This window comes from Humulus lupulus, chromosome 6 (genome assembly GCF_963169125.1).
Source record: "Humulus lupulus chromosome 6, drHumLupu1.1, whole genome shotgun sequence".
Taxonomy (NCBI): Eukaryota; Viridiplantae; Streptophyta; class Magnoliopsida; order Rosales; family Cannabaceae; genus Humulus; species Humulus lupulus.
The window spans coordinates 154,856,146-154,869,649 of record NC_084798.1 but is presented as its reverse complement, the minus strand read 5'-3'; positions in this window follow the sequence as shown (position 1 = coordinate 154,869,649).

Here is a 13,504-nt window from a genome sequence, read left to right as displayed (position 1 = left end):
AGGTGATCTCGAACTGTCCGAGCTCAACAACCCATTTAAGGAATCGACCTGACGCCTCTGGTTTAGACAGGACTTGCCTAAGTGGTTGATCTGTCAGTACATGGATGGGATGTGCCTGAAAGTAGGGGCGAAGCTTGCGAGATGAGTGGATTAAACTGAGGGCGAGTTTCTCCATCAATGGATATCTTGACTTTGCCCCCAGTAATCTCTTACTGATGTAATAGATGGGTTTCTGCACCCTCTCTTCCTCTCGAATGAGCATCGCGCTTATAGCGTGTTCGGTGGTTGAGAGGTATAGGTACAATACTTCTCCCGTTTCGAGTTTTGACAGGATGGGTGGTTCAGCGAGGTGTCTTTTGAGCTCCTGAAAGGCTAGCTCGCACTCTTCTGTCCATTCAAACTTCTTACTTCCTCTCAATAAGTTGAAGAATGGAAGGCCACGATCCGTTGACTTTGAGATGAATTTGCTCAGGGCGGCCATCCTGCCAGTCAAGCTTTGGACATCTTTATGCTTCCGAGGTGAAGGCATATCAATCAGGGCCTTTATTTTGTCGGGATTAGCATCGATTCCACGAGAGTTGACAATGAAACCCAGAAATTTTCCCGAAGATACCCCAAAAGTGCACTTCTGAGGATTTAACTTCATGTTGTACTTTCTGAGCACGCCAAAGCACTCTTCGAGGTCATCAACATGGTTCTTGTTAAGTTGAGACTTTACAAGCATGTCATCAACATAAACTTCCATGTTGTTCCCTATTTGCTCTGAAAACATCATGTTTACGAGCCGCTGATATGTAGCTCCAGCGTTCTTGAGCCCAAACGGCATAACATTATAACAGTATAGCCCTTTATCTGTAATGAAGCTCGTATGTTCTTGGTCGGGGGCATGCATGGGAATCTGGTTATATCGAGAATATGCATCCATGAATGACATCAAGCCATGCCCCGTCGTGGCATCCACGAGCTGATCAATTCTTGGCAGCGAAAAACAGTCTTTTGGGCAAGCCTTGTTGAGATCCGAGTAGTCAATACAGGTTCTCCACGTCCCATTGGGCTTTGGGACCAACACTGGATTGGCTACCCAGTCAGGGTAAAAGGTATCCCTAATGAAATGGTTTGCTTTTAATCTGTCAACTTCCTCCTTTAATGCTTTCTTTCTGTCCTCGTCCAGCTGTCTTCGCTTTTGTTGCTTCGGGGGAAAGCTTTTGTCTATGTTTAATGCGTGGCTCGCAACATTCGGGCTTATCCCCACCATGTCTGAGTGTGACCATGCGAAGACATCCTGGTTTTTCTTCAGAAAGCAAATTAATTGCTATTTTGCTTCGTCTTGGAGGTGTTTTCCGACCTTTACCTTCTTCGAGGGATCAGCCTCGTCGAGCTGAACTTCTTCGAGCTCTTCCAATGGTTCGAGGTCAACTTTCTCCTCAATCCTTGGATCGATTTCCTCGTCAATTTCTAAAACCGTTCCATCTTTATTTTGTACGATAACGAGTGCTTGAGCGCTCGTTTGTTTCTTTCCCCTCAAAGAAATGCTATAGCACTCCCTTCCTGCCAATTGATCTCCTTTTAATGTCCCGACCCCGCTTGGGGTTGGGAACTTAAGGGCCAGGTGCCTCACAGATGACACTGCCCCCAGCCCGACCAGGGCGGGTCTCCCGAGCAGTACATTGTAGGCAGATGGTAAATCTACCACCACGAACTCCATTATCTTGGTCACCGAGATTGGATAGTCTCCCAAGGTCACAGGGAGTTCAATGGATCCCATACAGGCAGTCCCTTCTCCTGAAAAGCCGTACAAAGTAGTTGCGCATGCCTTCAGGTCATGAAGGGAGAGTCCCATTTTCTCGAGGGTCGCTTTATAAAGAATGTTGACTGAGCTCCCATTGTCTATGAGAACTCGGCGGACTCTCTTGTTGGCAAGCTGAAGAGTAATAACCAATGGATCATGATGAGGGAACTGAACATGGGAAGTGTCCTCCTCAGTGAAGGTTATCGGTTGCGTTTCAACCCTTTGGTTTTTTGGTGCCCTAGGTTCGGGTTCATAAGGAGACCCGTCCCGTGTCTTCAGCTCGTTAACGTATCGCTTTTGAGCATTTCTGCCCCCTCCTGCGAGATGAGGCCCTCCCGAGATGGTTATTATGTCCTCTCCATCTATCAGCGGGGGCCTGTCTTCTTCCCGAGATCGGGAGTTATTATTTTGTGCCGTCGAAGGCGCGGCTACTCTCTGGCTCGCAGCAGTCTGTCCAGTACTCTGGTTTTTGACATACTGCCGGAAATAACCTCTCGAGATCAACCCTTCGATCTCGTCCTTCAGCTGTCGACATTCATCAGTTGTGTGTCCGGTGTCTCTATGGAACCGGCAATACTTACTAGAATCCCTCTTGGATTTTTGATTTCTCATTGGGTCCGGACGCCTGAAGGGGACCTGGTTTTCATTAGCCAGGTATATGTTTTCCCGAGACTCGTTGAGCTCGGTGTGCACTTTATATACGGAGAAATACCTTTCTCCTTTCTTTTTCTTTCCTCCTTCAGCCTCGGGGTTATTTCCCTCGCTCTTTTTCCTCTTGGAGGGATTCTCCGAGGTAGGCTGTGGAGCTGCTGGGTCAGCCGAGGTTGAGGCGGAGTTAATGTTTATCGTTGTAGTTTCGGTCTGCGAGGTCGCCTTGAGCGTTGACCTCGCCTCCTCTACATTGACAAATCTCTGCGCCCGTCTATTAAACTCGGTTATTGACCTCACCGGTTTCCCTTGCATGTCATCCCAAAGGGCACTTTCGGGTAAAACACCAGCTCGGATAGCCATCAGGTGCCCACTGTCATCCACATCTCGAGCTCGGACGACCTCTAGATTAAATCTTGTCAGGTAGCTTTTCAGTGTTTCGCCCGGCTGTTGTCGGACGTTAGTCAAAGTGGATGCCTCTGGTCTGACTCCCATCATAGCTCGGAACTGCTTCTTGAAGTCTCTAGACAACTGATCCCATGAAGTTATCGAGTGTCTCTTGTACTTTTCAAACCAACTCTTGGCAGGTCCGGCCAATGATGTTGGAAACAACATGCACCTGAGCTCGTAACCCATGTTACTATCTCTCATAATAGTGTTGAATGTACTCAGGTGACTGCATGGGTCGGTTTTTCCTACAAACGCTGGGACGTGAGGAATCCAGAACCCTTGAGGAAATTGAGTGTTAGAAATATGTGGAGCAAACGGCTCGAGCTCCCCGTCAGAGTCCTCATATTGACCATTCCCTCGTCCATTCTTTAAAAGCCTAAAGGCTTTTTCGAGCTGATCAATCCTTTCTTGGACTGGGTCCTTAGGTGGTGTCTGGAATTGACAGTCATTGATCATGATTCCAGGCTCGCGTCTCCGTGAGGGATCTCTACGCCCATTCAGGTGATTCCTTAGGTCCGTAATTGTCTGATCTCCCTTCCCCCTGCTCTGATTCAGATGATTTTGCAGGTCAGGACAATTCTTGCGGCTTCCAGTATTTTTACGACCTCGGTCGTGTTTACTGACTGACCTGGTCTATCCGGACTCGTCACTGGTGAAACTCATTGATCGGTCATTTCACGATGGGTTCTTCCCATGTCGCCTCGTCTCCGCAGTGCGGGACCGGGACGTCTGAATTTTCTCAGATTGTGCGCCTCTCCGCTCCTGGAAAGTCTCCCTGTGTCCTTGTCTATCCCCCGTACGCCCTTGATCCTGATCTCGAACAGGTTGAGCGTTTCTGCGGGGAGGTGAAGGATATCTTATGGGAGACAGAGGGAACCGTATTGGCGACGGTGGCTGCCGCCCTTGCCTCGGCCTAGAGGGTCCGAAATTTGCCCGAGATGGGTCAGTCGCGTTCGGTGCACTACCAAGAACCTGAGTCCGAGCCTCGGTGGGAGCTCGGTTATTCTCAGTTCCTGCAGGCACTTCCACAGGTGGAATAGGCGGGACCCGAGCTCGGGTACTCCTCTGGGGCCTAGGCGGAGCAGATGGCTCTGCTGGTGCCGGAGGTTGAGTCGGCCTCCTTGTGGCAGCATCTTCTCGTGGACGTCCATGGGGCCTCCGGGGAGGAACATGCACGTCCCTTGGAGGAGGGACTTGGTTTTCGCGCGGAGGCGGGGGCTGAGCCACCTGCGCCTCTGCGGCCATCCTAGTCAACTCCTCATTCCGTTTGTTGGCCTCTGCCAACAACTGTTTCAGCTGCCGGTTTTCCAGTTCTACGATAGGAACGTAACGCTCAGGATTGCAGTACTTGTCCTCATCCCTTGGTTGTGGAGGTGGTCCCTGGGAATCAGAGGACCCACTTCTCTCATCAACATCCGGGTTCTCCATTGGTTGTTTTCCGGGACGCCTTGGGTAATTTTCTTCATGAGTGTTCTGATTGTTTGCAGCCATGAATCTCTCAGGGATGAATGCTTAAGGCTCTCAATGAAAGCACCAAACGGTTGACGCCGTTTTTTGTCAAACAGTGAAAGAAGAGCACGTAAACAATGAATGACAATGGCTAAATGAAATAAAACAAATCAAACACACGATTTTTACGTGGTTCAGCAGTTAAATCTGCCTAGTCCACGAGTCTCTGGTATTAATCTTAAGATTATCTCTGAAAATTCTTTAGCATGAATTCTGCAGAGTTTTCTCTCAAGGATCAGAGTTTCGGTTCTTTACAATGGTGCATGGCTTCTCTATTTATAGAGAAGGATGCAGAATACTATCCCACATATTTTGGGTAGTTACTCTTTTGTGAATAAAATAAATGGCTTTAAATGCCTATAATCAGATATAAAAGGAAACGTCCCTGAAGACCAGGAAACGCATAACTGACCAAATAATATCCCACGATTCTTGGGGATTTACATTAATAAATGAGGATTACATCTCATATTTATAATACTTGTAGATATTCAAGGTGGTTATCGCGTATCTCTAAGGCTTTAGCATCCCAGGTCTCACGTCATTGTGCGAGCTAAGGACATCTCCCGAGATCACGTGTCTTTCGAGATCGTACGTACATCGAGCTCGAGACCTCCGATCCGAAGTCGTCCCCGAAGATGAGTGTGTTCTCGGAGCTACCTTTCGAGATCGAGATCGTTTCGAGCTCACCATATTCGAGGTCATATATCGTACTTTGCAGGCTCGATATACAATCCTGGAGCATACTCTAATCCTTACGAGACCATTTGTTGCAAATCCAACTTTCGAGGTCACATTTACCATGGCTCGAAATCTGGGTATAACAGTATCCTTAGAATCACCTAGACTAGGGTGGGCAATTCTCAACACATGAGATAGATACAAAGAGAAGAAGAGAAAAGAATAATGAGGCTTAGAAAAGGACTTATTGTAAAACGCCCTAGCCTAATACTTAGTAAAATATTTGCATGCACATAAGTTTACAAAAGAAAAGTCACTTATTATAAAAAGTCCCAGTGGGGCCTTGCTAAAACATGCAAGTTGGGCCCAATAGTTTAGAAGAAAAATAATAGTTTCCATGCAACATTTTAAAAATAATTAAAATTCAAGTCCTACTAATAAGTTCTAAAGATTTAAAATAACATAACATTATTCTTTAGAAATTAGCGTTTAAACTGATCGTTTCTCATCCATAGGATGCCCCACGCCATACACACCCTGACAATAGAACTCCCCACATCACCATGCATGACAAAGAGAAAACTTATTTGCTACGTGGAAGGGAAAGTAAGGGGATGAGCTAAAAGTCCAGTAAGGAAGTACAAATAACACACAAGTAAAACACAACAAAACATATTCATATTCATACATCATCATACATCATAAGCATCATTATCGTAACCATTATCATTATACACATAAACATAATCATCATAACACAACATCATAAACATAACATCATAACATAAACATCATATCTTTGTGAACATGGCCCACTAACTTGTTCATGTCACATCTTGAGGTAAACAGGATCTCTGCTCCTTAAATAACCTCGACGCGTCCGCCCTATGAGTTACGTCTTCACATCCTTAGTAATCCCTTTTTGTTGAGTCGCGTTCATCACGCTAACAACCATTTCATAACATACATCATCCAAATGACATACAATCCAATCGTATCAACACAAAATAGCATTTCATAATTCATATCGCAAAAGTATCATCATTCACAACATTCTTATTCATACAAGCCAACCTTACCATTCACAGTATAAACAACCAAAATTTCTATCTAACTTCCTTACCTCATGTCAAAGCAAAGCACAACTGACAAACTTCACAACGAGTCTATACCATAATCAAATAACATCCTTTAGCATCACATAAGACTCTATTGTGCCCACTCATTTATCCCATATGTGCATGGACCATGCACACATGGTGAAAACTACTCATCATTCTCAAAATTGGCACAATTACACATAAAATCACCAAAAGAATAATGCAACTTATACCTATGTTACATGCATGGTTTTTAAATAAAATCGTATGGTTGAATATTAGACATATTTTTTAACGTAAAAGTGAAATTACATGCGACATGTATACGTGGGAACGTTGTTAAAAAGTTGCGTTAAAAACAATAATTGCTAAGCACTTATTTCTATCATTTTTTTTTAAATAATGAATTTGTAACATACTTTTATTACCATTATTTATCTCTTTAAATTCACTAGGTTGATTAAACCTCTAAAACATTATTTGTTTCTCATGAAATAATTTATTTAACCATTTAAAAATATAAGAATTCTATTATTTTTTTTTAAAATACTTAAAAATAATAAAGGCTATAAATTATGTATAATGCTTATAATTTAACATGTTTCCTTAGAAAATCACAATTTAATCCAATTAACAAAATTATAAACTTGGTGTGAGAAAAATATAATTTTTAGGTGTGGAAAAATATTTTTTACTTGTATTATTTTAAGACTAAATTTTAAGTGGAACAAATTCATAAGTGATAATCCAACAATTAATTTAAAACATTTTAACTAAACTTTCAGCCAATATTTAATTTAGTTAAAAATCACAAGTGAAATAATTTCAACATTTCTCTTAATTAAAATAAAAAAAAAATCATATCTATTAAAATAAACACTCATGCTTATATTAAAAATACCATTTTCAATATTTTCATAGTTTTGGGTATTAATTTATTTCAACATACACATCAAATTCCTTTTTATTTAAAAATACAACTTTCCATTTTTACTAAAATTCCAGTAACTAAATATATTCCCAAAATCACTATTTTTATTTTTAAAAACTCATATTTTCTCAAAAATATATAAAAAATATGTAGGTAATAATTTGAGCAAAAATATCATTTCAATGCATATTAAAGTTCCATTTAATTTCTTGAAAACATTATAGCACTTACAAAATTATTTAAACATTCAAAAACATTATTCTCATCATATTTGACACCATTTATTCACAAAAATCAGCAAGTACATAAGGTCATGAAATTCATTCTTTGCATCATACTTCACAAAACTCATACAATAACTTGCATGCTTAATTAACATAAGTCCAAATACAAACCCTAACATGCACCTATTATCATATTATCAATCTAAGAAGAATCCCTAACTTTTCATAAACATTTAAATCATAGGCACATCTCAAGATCAAACATGCAATAAACATACTACAAGATACCCTAGGGCCAAAACCCACATCATGCTCCCATCCCTTATTGTTTTCAAAACCCAAGAAATTCCTAGCATGTTTTCTAACATGTATATGTGACAAAAAAAAAATCAAACAACACAACATACCTCAAACCCCATAGGCCGAAACCCTTAATTGACAATCTACCCCCCCCCCAAAAAAAAAAAACTCATAACCACAAACATATGAATACTATCATTCAAAACCATCACATAAAATCATAGCCATGCCTAGATCAAATCTTCCATGCATCCAATCAACACAACCCTTCAACCCAACATCAAATGAGTCAAAATCATTATACCACCGTTCATATAAACCAATAATACATAAAAACAAAAGGCTAAGGGTTCATTACCTTTATTGATTTGTAGAATCAAGAATACACAAGGTGACCAATACCCAAAACTATACACACCCCTTGCTCAAGCCTAGGGTTTTCGAAACCCTCATGAAGAGAAAAACAACAACCATCCAAGAAAAAAACAAGGTTTTAGTCATCAAGAAAAGGAAAATAAAAAGAGGTAGAGAATCAAGTTACAAGGAGAGACAAAAACACAAACCTAGATTGTCCTCAAAACCTTCTTCTTTCTCTCCTTCTTCCTTTCTTTCTTCTTCTCCTTCTCTCTCTATCTCACGACCACCCTCTCTCTCTCTCTAAAATTTGGCAGCCACAACGAGCATAATGCTCTCTATTTTCTCTCTTCCCTTTTTATTCTATCCTAGCCAAAAATAGCCTAATGAACATAATGGGTAAGTTTCCTACTTGTGTATATTTTCTTTTAATTTTTTATTTAAGTTGATTTTATTTTAACTGGTATGAAATAAAGATGATAACATCTCTTCCATTTTTAACTAAAATTCACCCAAATAAAATAGGAATTGAAATCCTCCTTTCCCACTATGCTTACACGTCCAAGACCCTTTCCCTTTCCTTTTTATAATTTTTTTTCAATTTAAATAATTAAATAAATCTAATAAAAGGAAACTAAAAGTATGTAGAAAATTCTACACATGTGCACCATGCAACCATGCACATGCACGCACTCAATAACTAGGGTGCATCACTACCTACCATGCACCTCAGTGCATTCAACCAAAACTCAATTATTCACATTTTTCAAATAAATAAATAACAATTAAAGTCACAAAATTTCACCCAACAATTCTAACAATTAATTCAAACAGATAAATAAAATAATTCACAACACTTAAGAATTAAATAAAATAAAGCACAAAATTTAAAATAAAAAAAAAAAAAATTGTTGCGCTACAATATACCCTCCTGAATAGAAATTTCGTCCTGAAATTCTTTCTTATCAAATAATTCAGGGTATCTTTCTCTCATGTCTTCCTCCAACTCCCATGTTGCTTCTCGTTCCGTACTATTTTTCCACAGGACCTTAACTAGTGGAATCCTTTTGGATCTCAATTCCTTGATTCCCTTTTCAATAACGCGCTCAGGTTGTTCGTCATAACTCAGGTCCTGCTTCAGATGCAACGGCTCGTAACTCAACACATGAGAGGGATCTGACACGTACTTACGCAACATCGAGATGTGGAAGACGTTATGCGTTTCGGCTAGTGCTGGGGGCAGTGCTAAATGGTAAACAACTTGCCCTACTCTGTCCAAAATCTTAAATGGACCTATATATCTGGGGCTTAACTCCCATTTCTTTCCAAACCGCATAACTCCCTTCATTGGAAAGACTTTCAAGAAAACAAACTCGCCCACTGAAAACTCGATGTCCTTTCTCTTAAGGTCAGCATAGCTCTTTTGCCTACTCTGCGCGGTAAGCATCCTTTAACGAATCTTCTCGATCGCCTCACTGGCTTCCCTAACTGGCTCAGGGCCTAAAATTTGCTTCTCCCTAACTTCATCCCAGTGCAAAAGGAGATCTACTCTTGCACCATAAAGTATCTCATATGGAGCCATCCCAATGGTAGACTGTTATTATAAGAGAACTCCATTAGGGGTAAGTATCGGTTCCAAGACTCTGAAAAATCCAAAGCACAGCACCTCAACATGTCCTCCAGTGGGGACCATGGGCATATGAAATCAAGCTCCAATAAGTTATCATAAATCTAACAAATAAATTTACTAACTTATTAATTCCTCGTGACTCCACTAAAGACTCGGAATTGCACTCTTGAATTCATAGAGCACTCTATAAGCAATATAGATACGTTATTAATTATCCATTGTTACAACCATAATTGTCACTCAATCCTCTATAGACGGTCTACAATGAGATGGGACTAAAATACTGTTTCACCCCTCATTGTATTTTATCCTTAAAACACTTAGTTCCTTATAAATGATATTTCAGTAAACTAATATTAATTACTGAAATGAGATCTCTATCATTGAGCACCTTGAACCAAACTAAAAGGAAACCATCGTTTCACTTCTTCATCAAAAGCTATAGATGTTCATATGTATGATTAACACTCCCACTCAATTATACTACCGAGTTCCCAAAATGTAAGTATGGGCTAGTTCGTGGGGTAAGCTGGTAATGAACAACTCAAATAATACAATCAGTTAGAATACTAACCACTCATAATTGAGATTGAATTGACCTATGATCAACTATATGATATGACTAGAATAGATAATAACGGTATGTTTACTTATCCTATCTACTGCCAATATCGGTCCAATCCGATGTAACAAATACATTCAATCTTCTTTACTTTGCTAATGTTTTGGAAAGAACATAACATTGCGAATTGTAAGTAGATGATATCGTATATTGTCAAGTCCGTGTAAATCCTGTGCACTGACTAATCTTAGGACTAACTTATTTATGAACATATAATCATATTTATATTCCACTGTGATTATGTCACTATAAATACGATTAGCTATATGCTCGGGATTTAATAAAAAATTATATGAAACAAATAATCATAAAAATAAAACATGTGAGCAAAGTGATTGACCAAGTCAAAATTGATTTCTATTCTTTTATTGATAATAAAATGAGATTACAAAGAAATTGGGTTTTTATTAGGGCATAAAATCCCAACAGCTATGTCCCTAGCCATATACATTGTTGAGTCCCCAAAACAATTGTTCTTAGCCTGATCATTCTGAAAAATCATAACGTATGAATCAAAGGATCAAGTAACATATATAGGAGTTCATAGTAACTTCAGGATTAAGATCAGCTTGTATATGATCATCAGTTGATGTGTTTTATAATACTACATAATGATATTTAAACAAGTTTTATTAAAACACATCTGGTCCAGTTCTACATACTTTTAGCATGCAAAGTACCCTCACTAAAGTTTCCTACTACACTAGTAACCCAGATCTAGGTCACATGTATTCATAATACTAGTGTACCGTATGAGCAGTAATTAATCTAAAGATTCCATAACTTTAATTTACTGCGATCTATTTAAGTTAATTATCTCAATCTCGATCCTCTCATACCAATATGAGATTGAGACCACATAGATGAACTTGGGAATTTTCTGATATTTACTTAATATTATTAGCAATAATATAGTGCATAAGCTACATATATACTGTAACTCAATTCATTTATTTATTTTATTAAAACCATTGTCTACAACAATTGCTTTTAGGGCACAATTCCCAACACTTGGCTCACGGGTGCTATGTGGTGCAGGTAAGAGGAAAGGAAAGCTTGACTAGCCATGAGTTGGAAAGCTTCGGTGGAGGCATGTACATATGTGTCTGCTCATCCACCATGACTGAGGATATCTCAGAGGAACTAGGGTTGTATCCCTTATTTTTTCGCTAAGGCCAGCTGGTTGTAACTTTTGATTTGTATATACCCTTTTAAATGTCTCTTTGTAACATTTTGGGATCCCATGTATGTATTAATATTTTAAATGAAAAGTCAATGTTTCCTTTGACCAAAATTTTGAACCTTAACCCTTGACATTAACCTTAGTCTTAGTTACACGTTTATAACCAAATGACTTGATTAGCAAGTCTGGCACTATTTAAAGTACATAGTGTAACAGTCCTGGATTAGGAGGAAGTTACAGAATAGTTATTGAACTCAAATCTATAATTTGATTATAGATTAACTAGAAAACATAACCGTGCTTGGCACGGTTTTTGTAATGATTAAAAAATATTTATCTTTAAATTTTATTGGGAAGATTGTGTGGTAAGGAGCCTTTTTCACCCTACTGGTACAACATGTTCATTATATGGACACGTGAACGTGTCTTGACCCCAATTTTTTTTTATGATTGTGTTCATTGTATAACGAATAATTAAAGCGCAGAAAACAAAGTTCAAATAGCTTGTTGTACGTGTAATTTTATTTATATATTTATTATTATTATTATTATTATTATTATTATACACTTTGCATGTTTTTTTAATAAAAAGTCTAAATTATGTATAGAAATTTATGTTTTGTGCAAGGGTTATTTTGGCTGATTGGCCTTTATTTTTAAAAATTAACTTTTACACCTTGTGTTTTCTCAAAAGGTTAAAAATATGAATAGATATATCAATTATTGAATACTCTATTTTGACTGATTACTCATTTGAAATTTTATTTTTAAAAATTAACATTTGGACCATGTATGTATTCAAAAGGTTCAAAATTATTTATCAAAAGTAAATTATATATATAATATGTTTTGTATAAGGGTTCACACCATTTTGAACCTTTTGTTTTAGCCATTTACCCACTTTGAACCTTTATTTTAAGATAGTAAAATAAATTATTAAAAATTTATCGAATAAAGAGTTCGTATTGAATTTTTAGAAAATATATTGGACTAAAATAGAGTAAATTAGAATTTTTTTTTATATAATTGTGTTGTAGTTTAATTTTTAAATAATTTAAATATATATATGTGCATGCATGTTTCATTTTAATTATAATATTTTTTTTAAAAATCCCTCATTTAAAGACTAAGATAAAAGAAAATAGATTTAATAGTAATTAATGTATTATTATATATAGATAGATATTTAGAAACTAAAATAAAATAAAATAAAATAGAATTAATTACTATCATTATATATATATATTCTAAAAAAACAGTATAATAAAAATATATTATTTTTAGATAAAGTTGAATAAAAAAATGAGAAAAACTAAGAAAATAGATAGAGTGATTTAGATTAATTTTAGAGTGTCACATCATCCATTTGTGATTCTCCTTTATATAAATACATAGATTTATAATATTTTAAAAAAAGAATATAATATAAGTAAGGAAATTATAATTTTTTTTTATAATAATAGAAAATTATAATTTTGTATACATTTAGTAATTCTTCCACTTTTTTTTAATGTTATATATATTTGTGTAATTCACCCGAAATTATATATATAAATACTGTTACACCCAAATTTCGAAATCGTCATAAATGAGCCTCGAAATGTAGGCTCGTAAAGTGTAAGCTCGAAAATGGCAAGTAAGGGCTCAACACTTGTATAAATGTGCATGATTCATGACTCGTTCTTGTTGGTGTTCGAGCAGAAGTTTAGAAGGTTCGAGCTTAAAACTTCAAGCTCGAAAGGATGGATCTTCTCCGATGCGTATGAGTGCAATTCGAGCCTTCGTTGCAAGCTCGAAGAGATTGGTCTCCAAAGGTTGAGCTTGATGAAATCACTGGATAAGGATGAGACTTACCAGAATAACGAGCTCGAAGTGTTGGTCAATCTCGAAAGCGTGTAAACCTTGCGTTCGAGGTCAGTAACGTAGTTTGAACACAGTTGTTGTTAGGAAATCCCTATTCCTTAGGGATTTGTTAATATATGATATTAAATCCCAAATATCATGGGATATTATATAGTTAATGCACTTAATTATATTTATTTCAAATTTGAATTGTAACTCCCCGAAATGAAGGGAAGATATT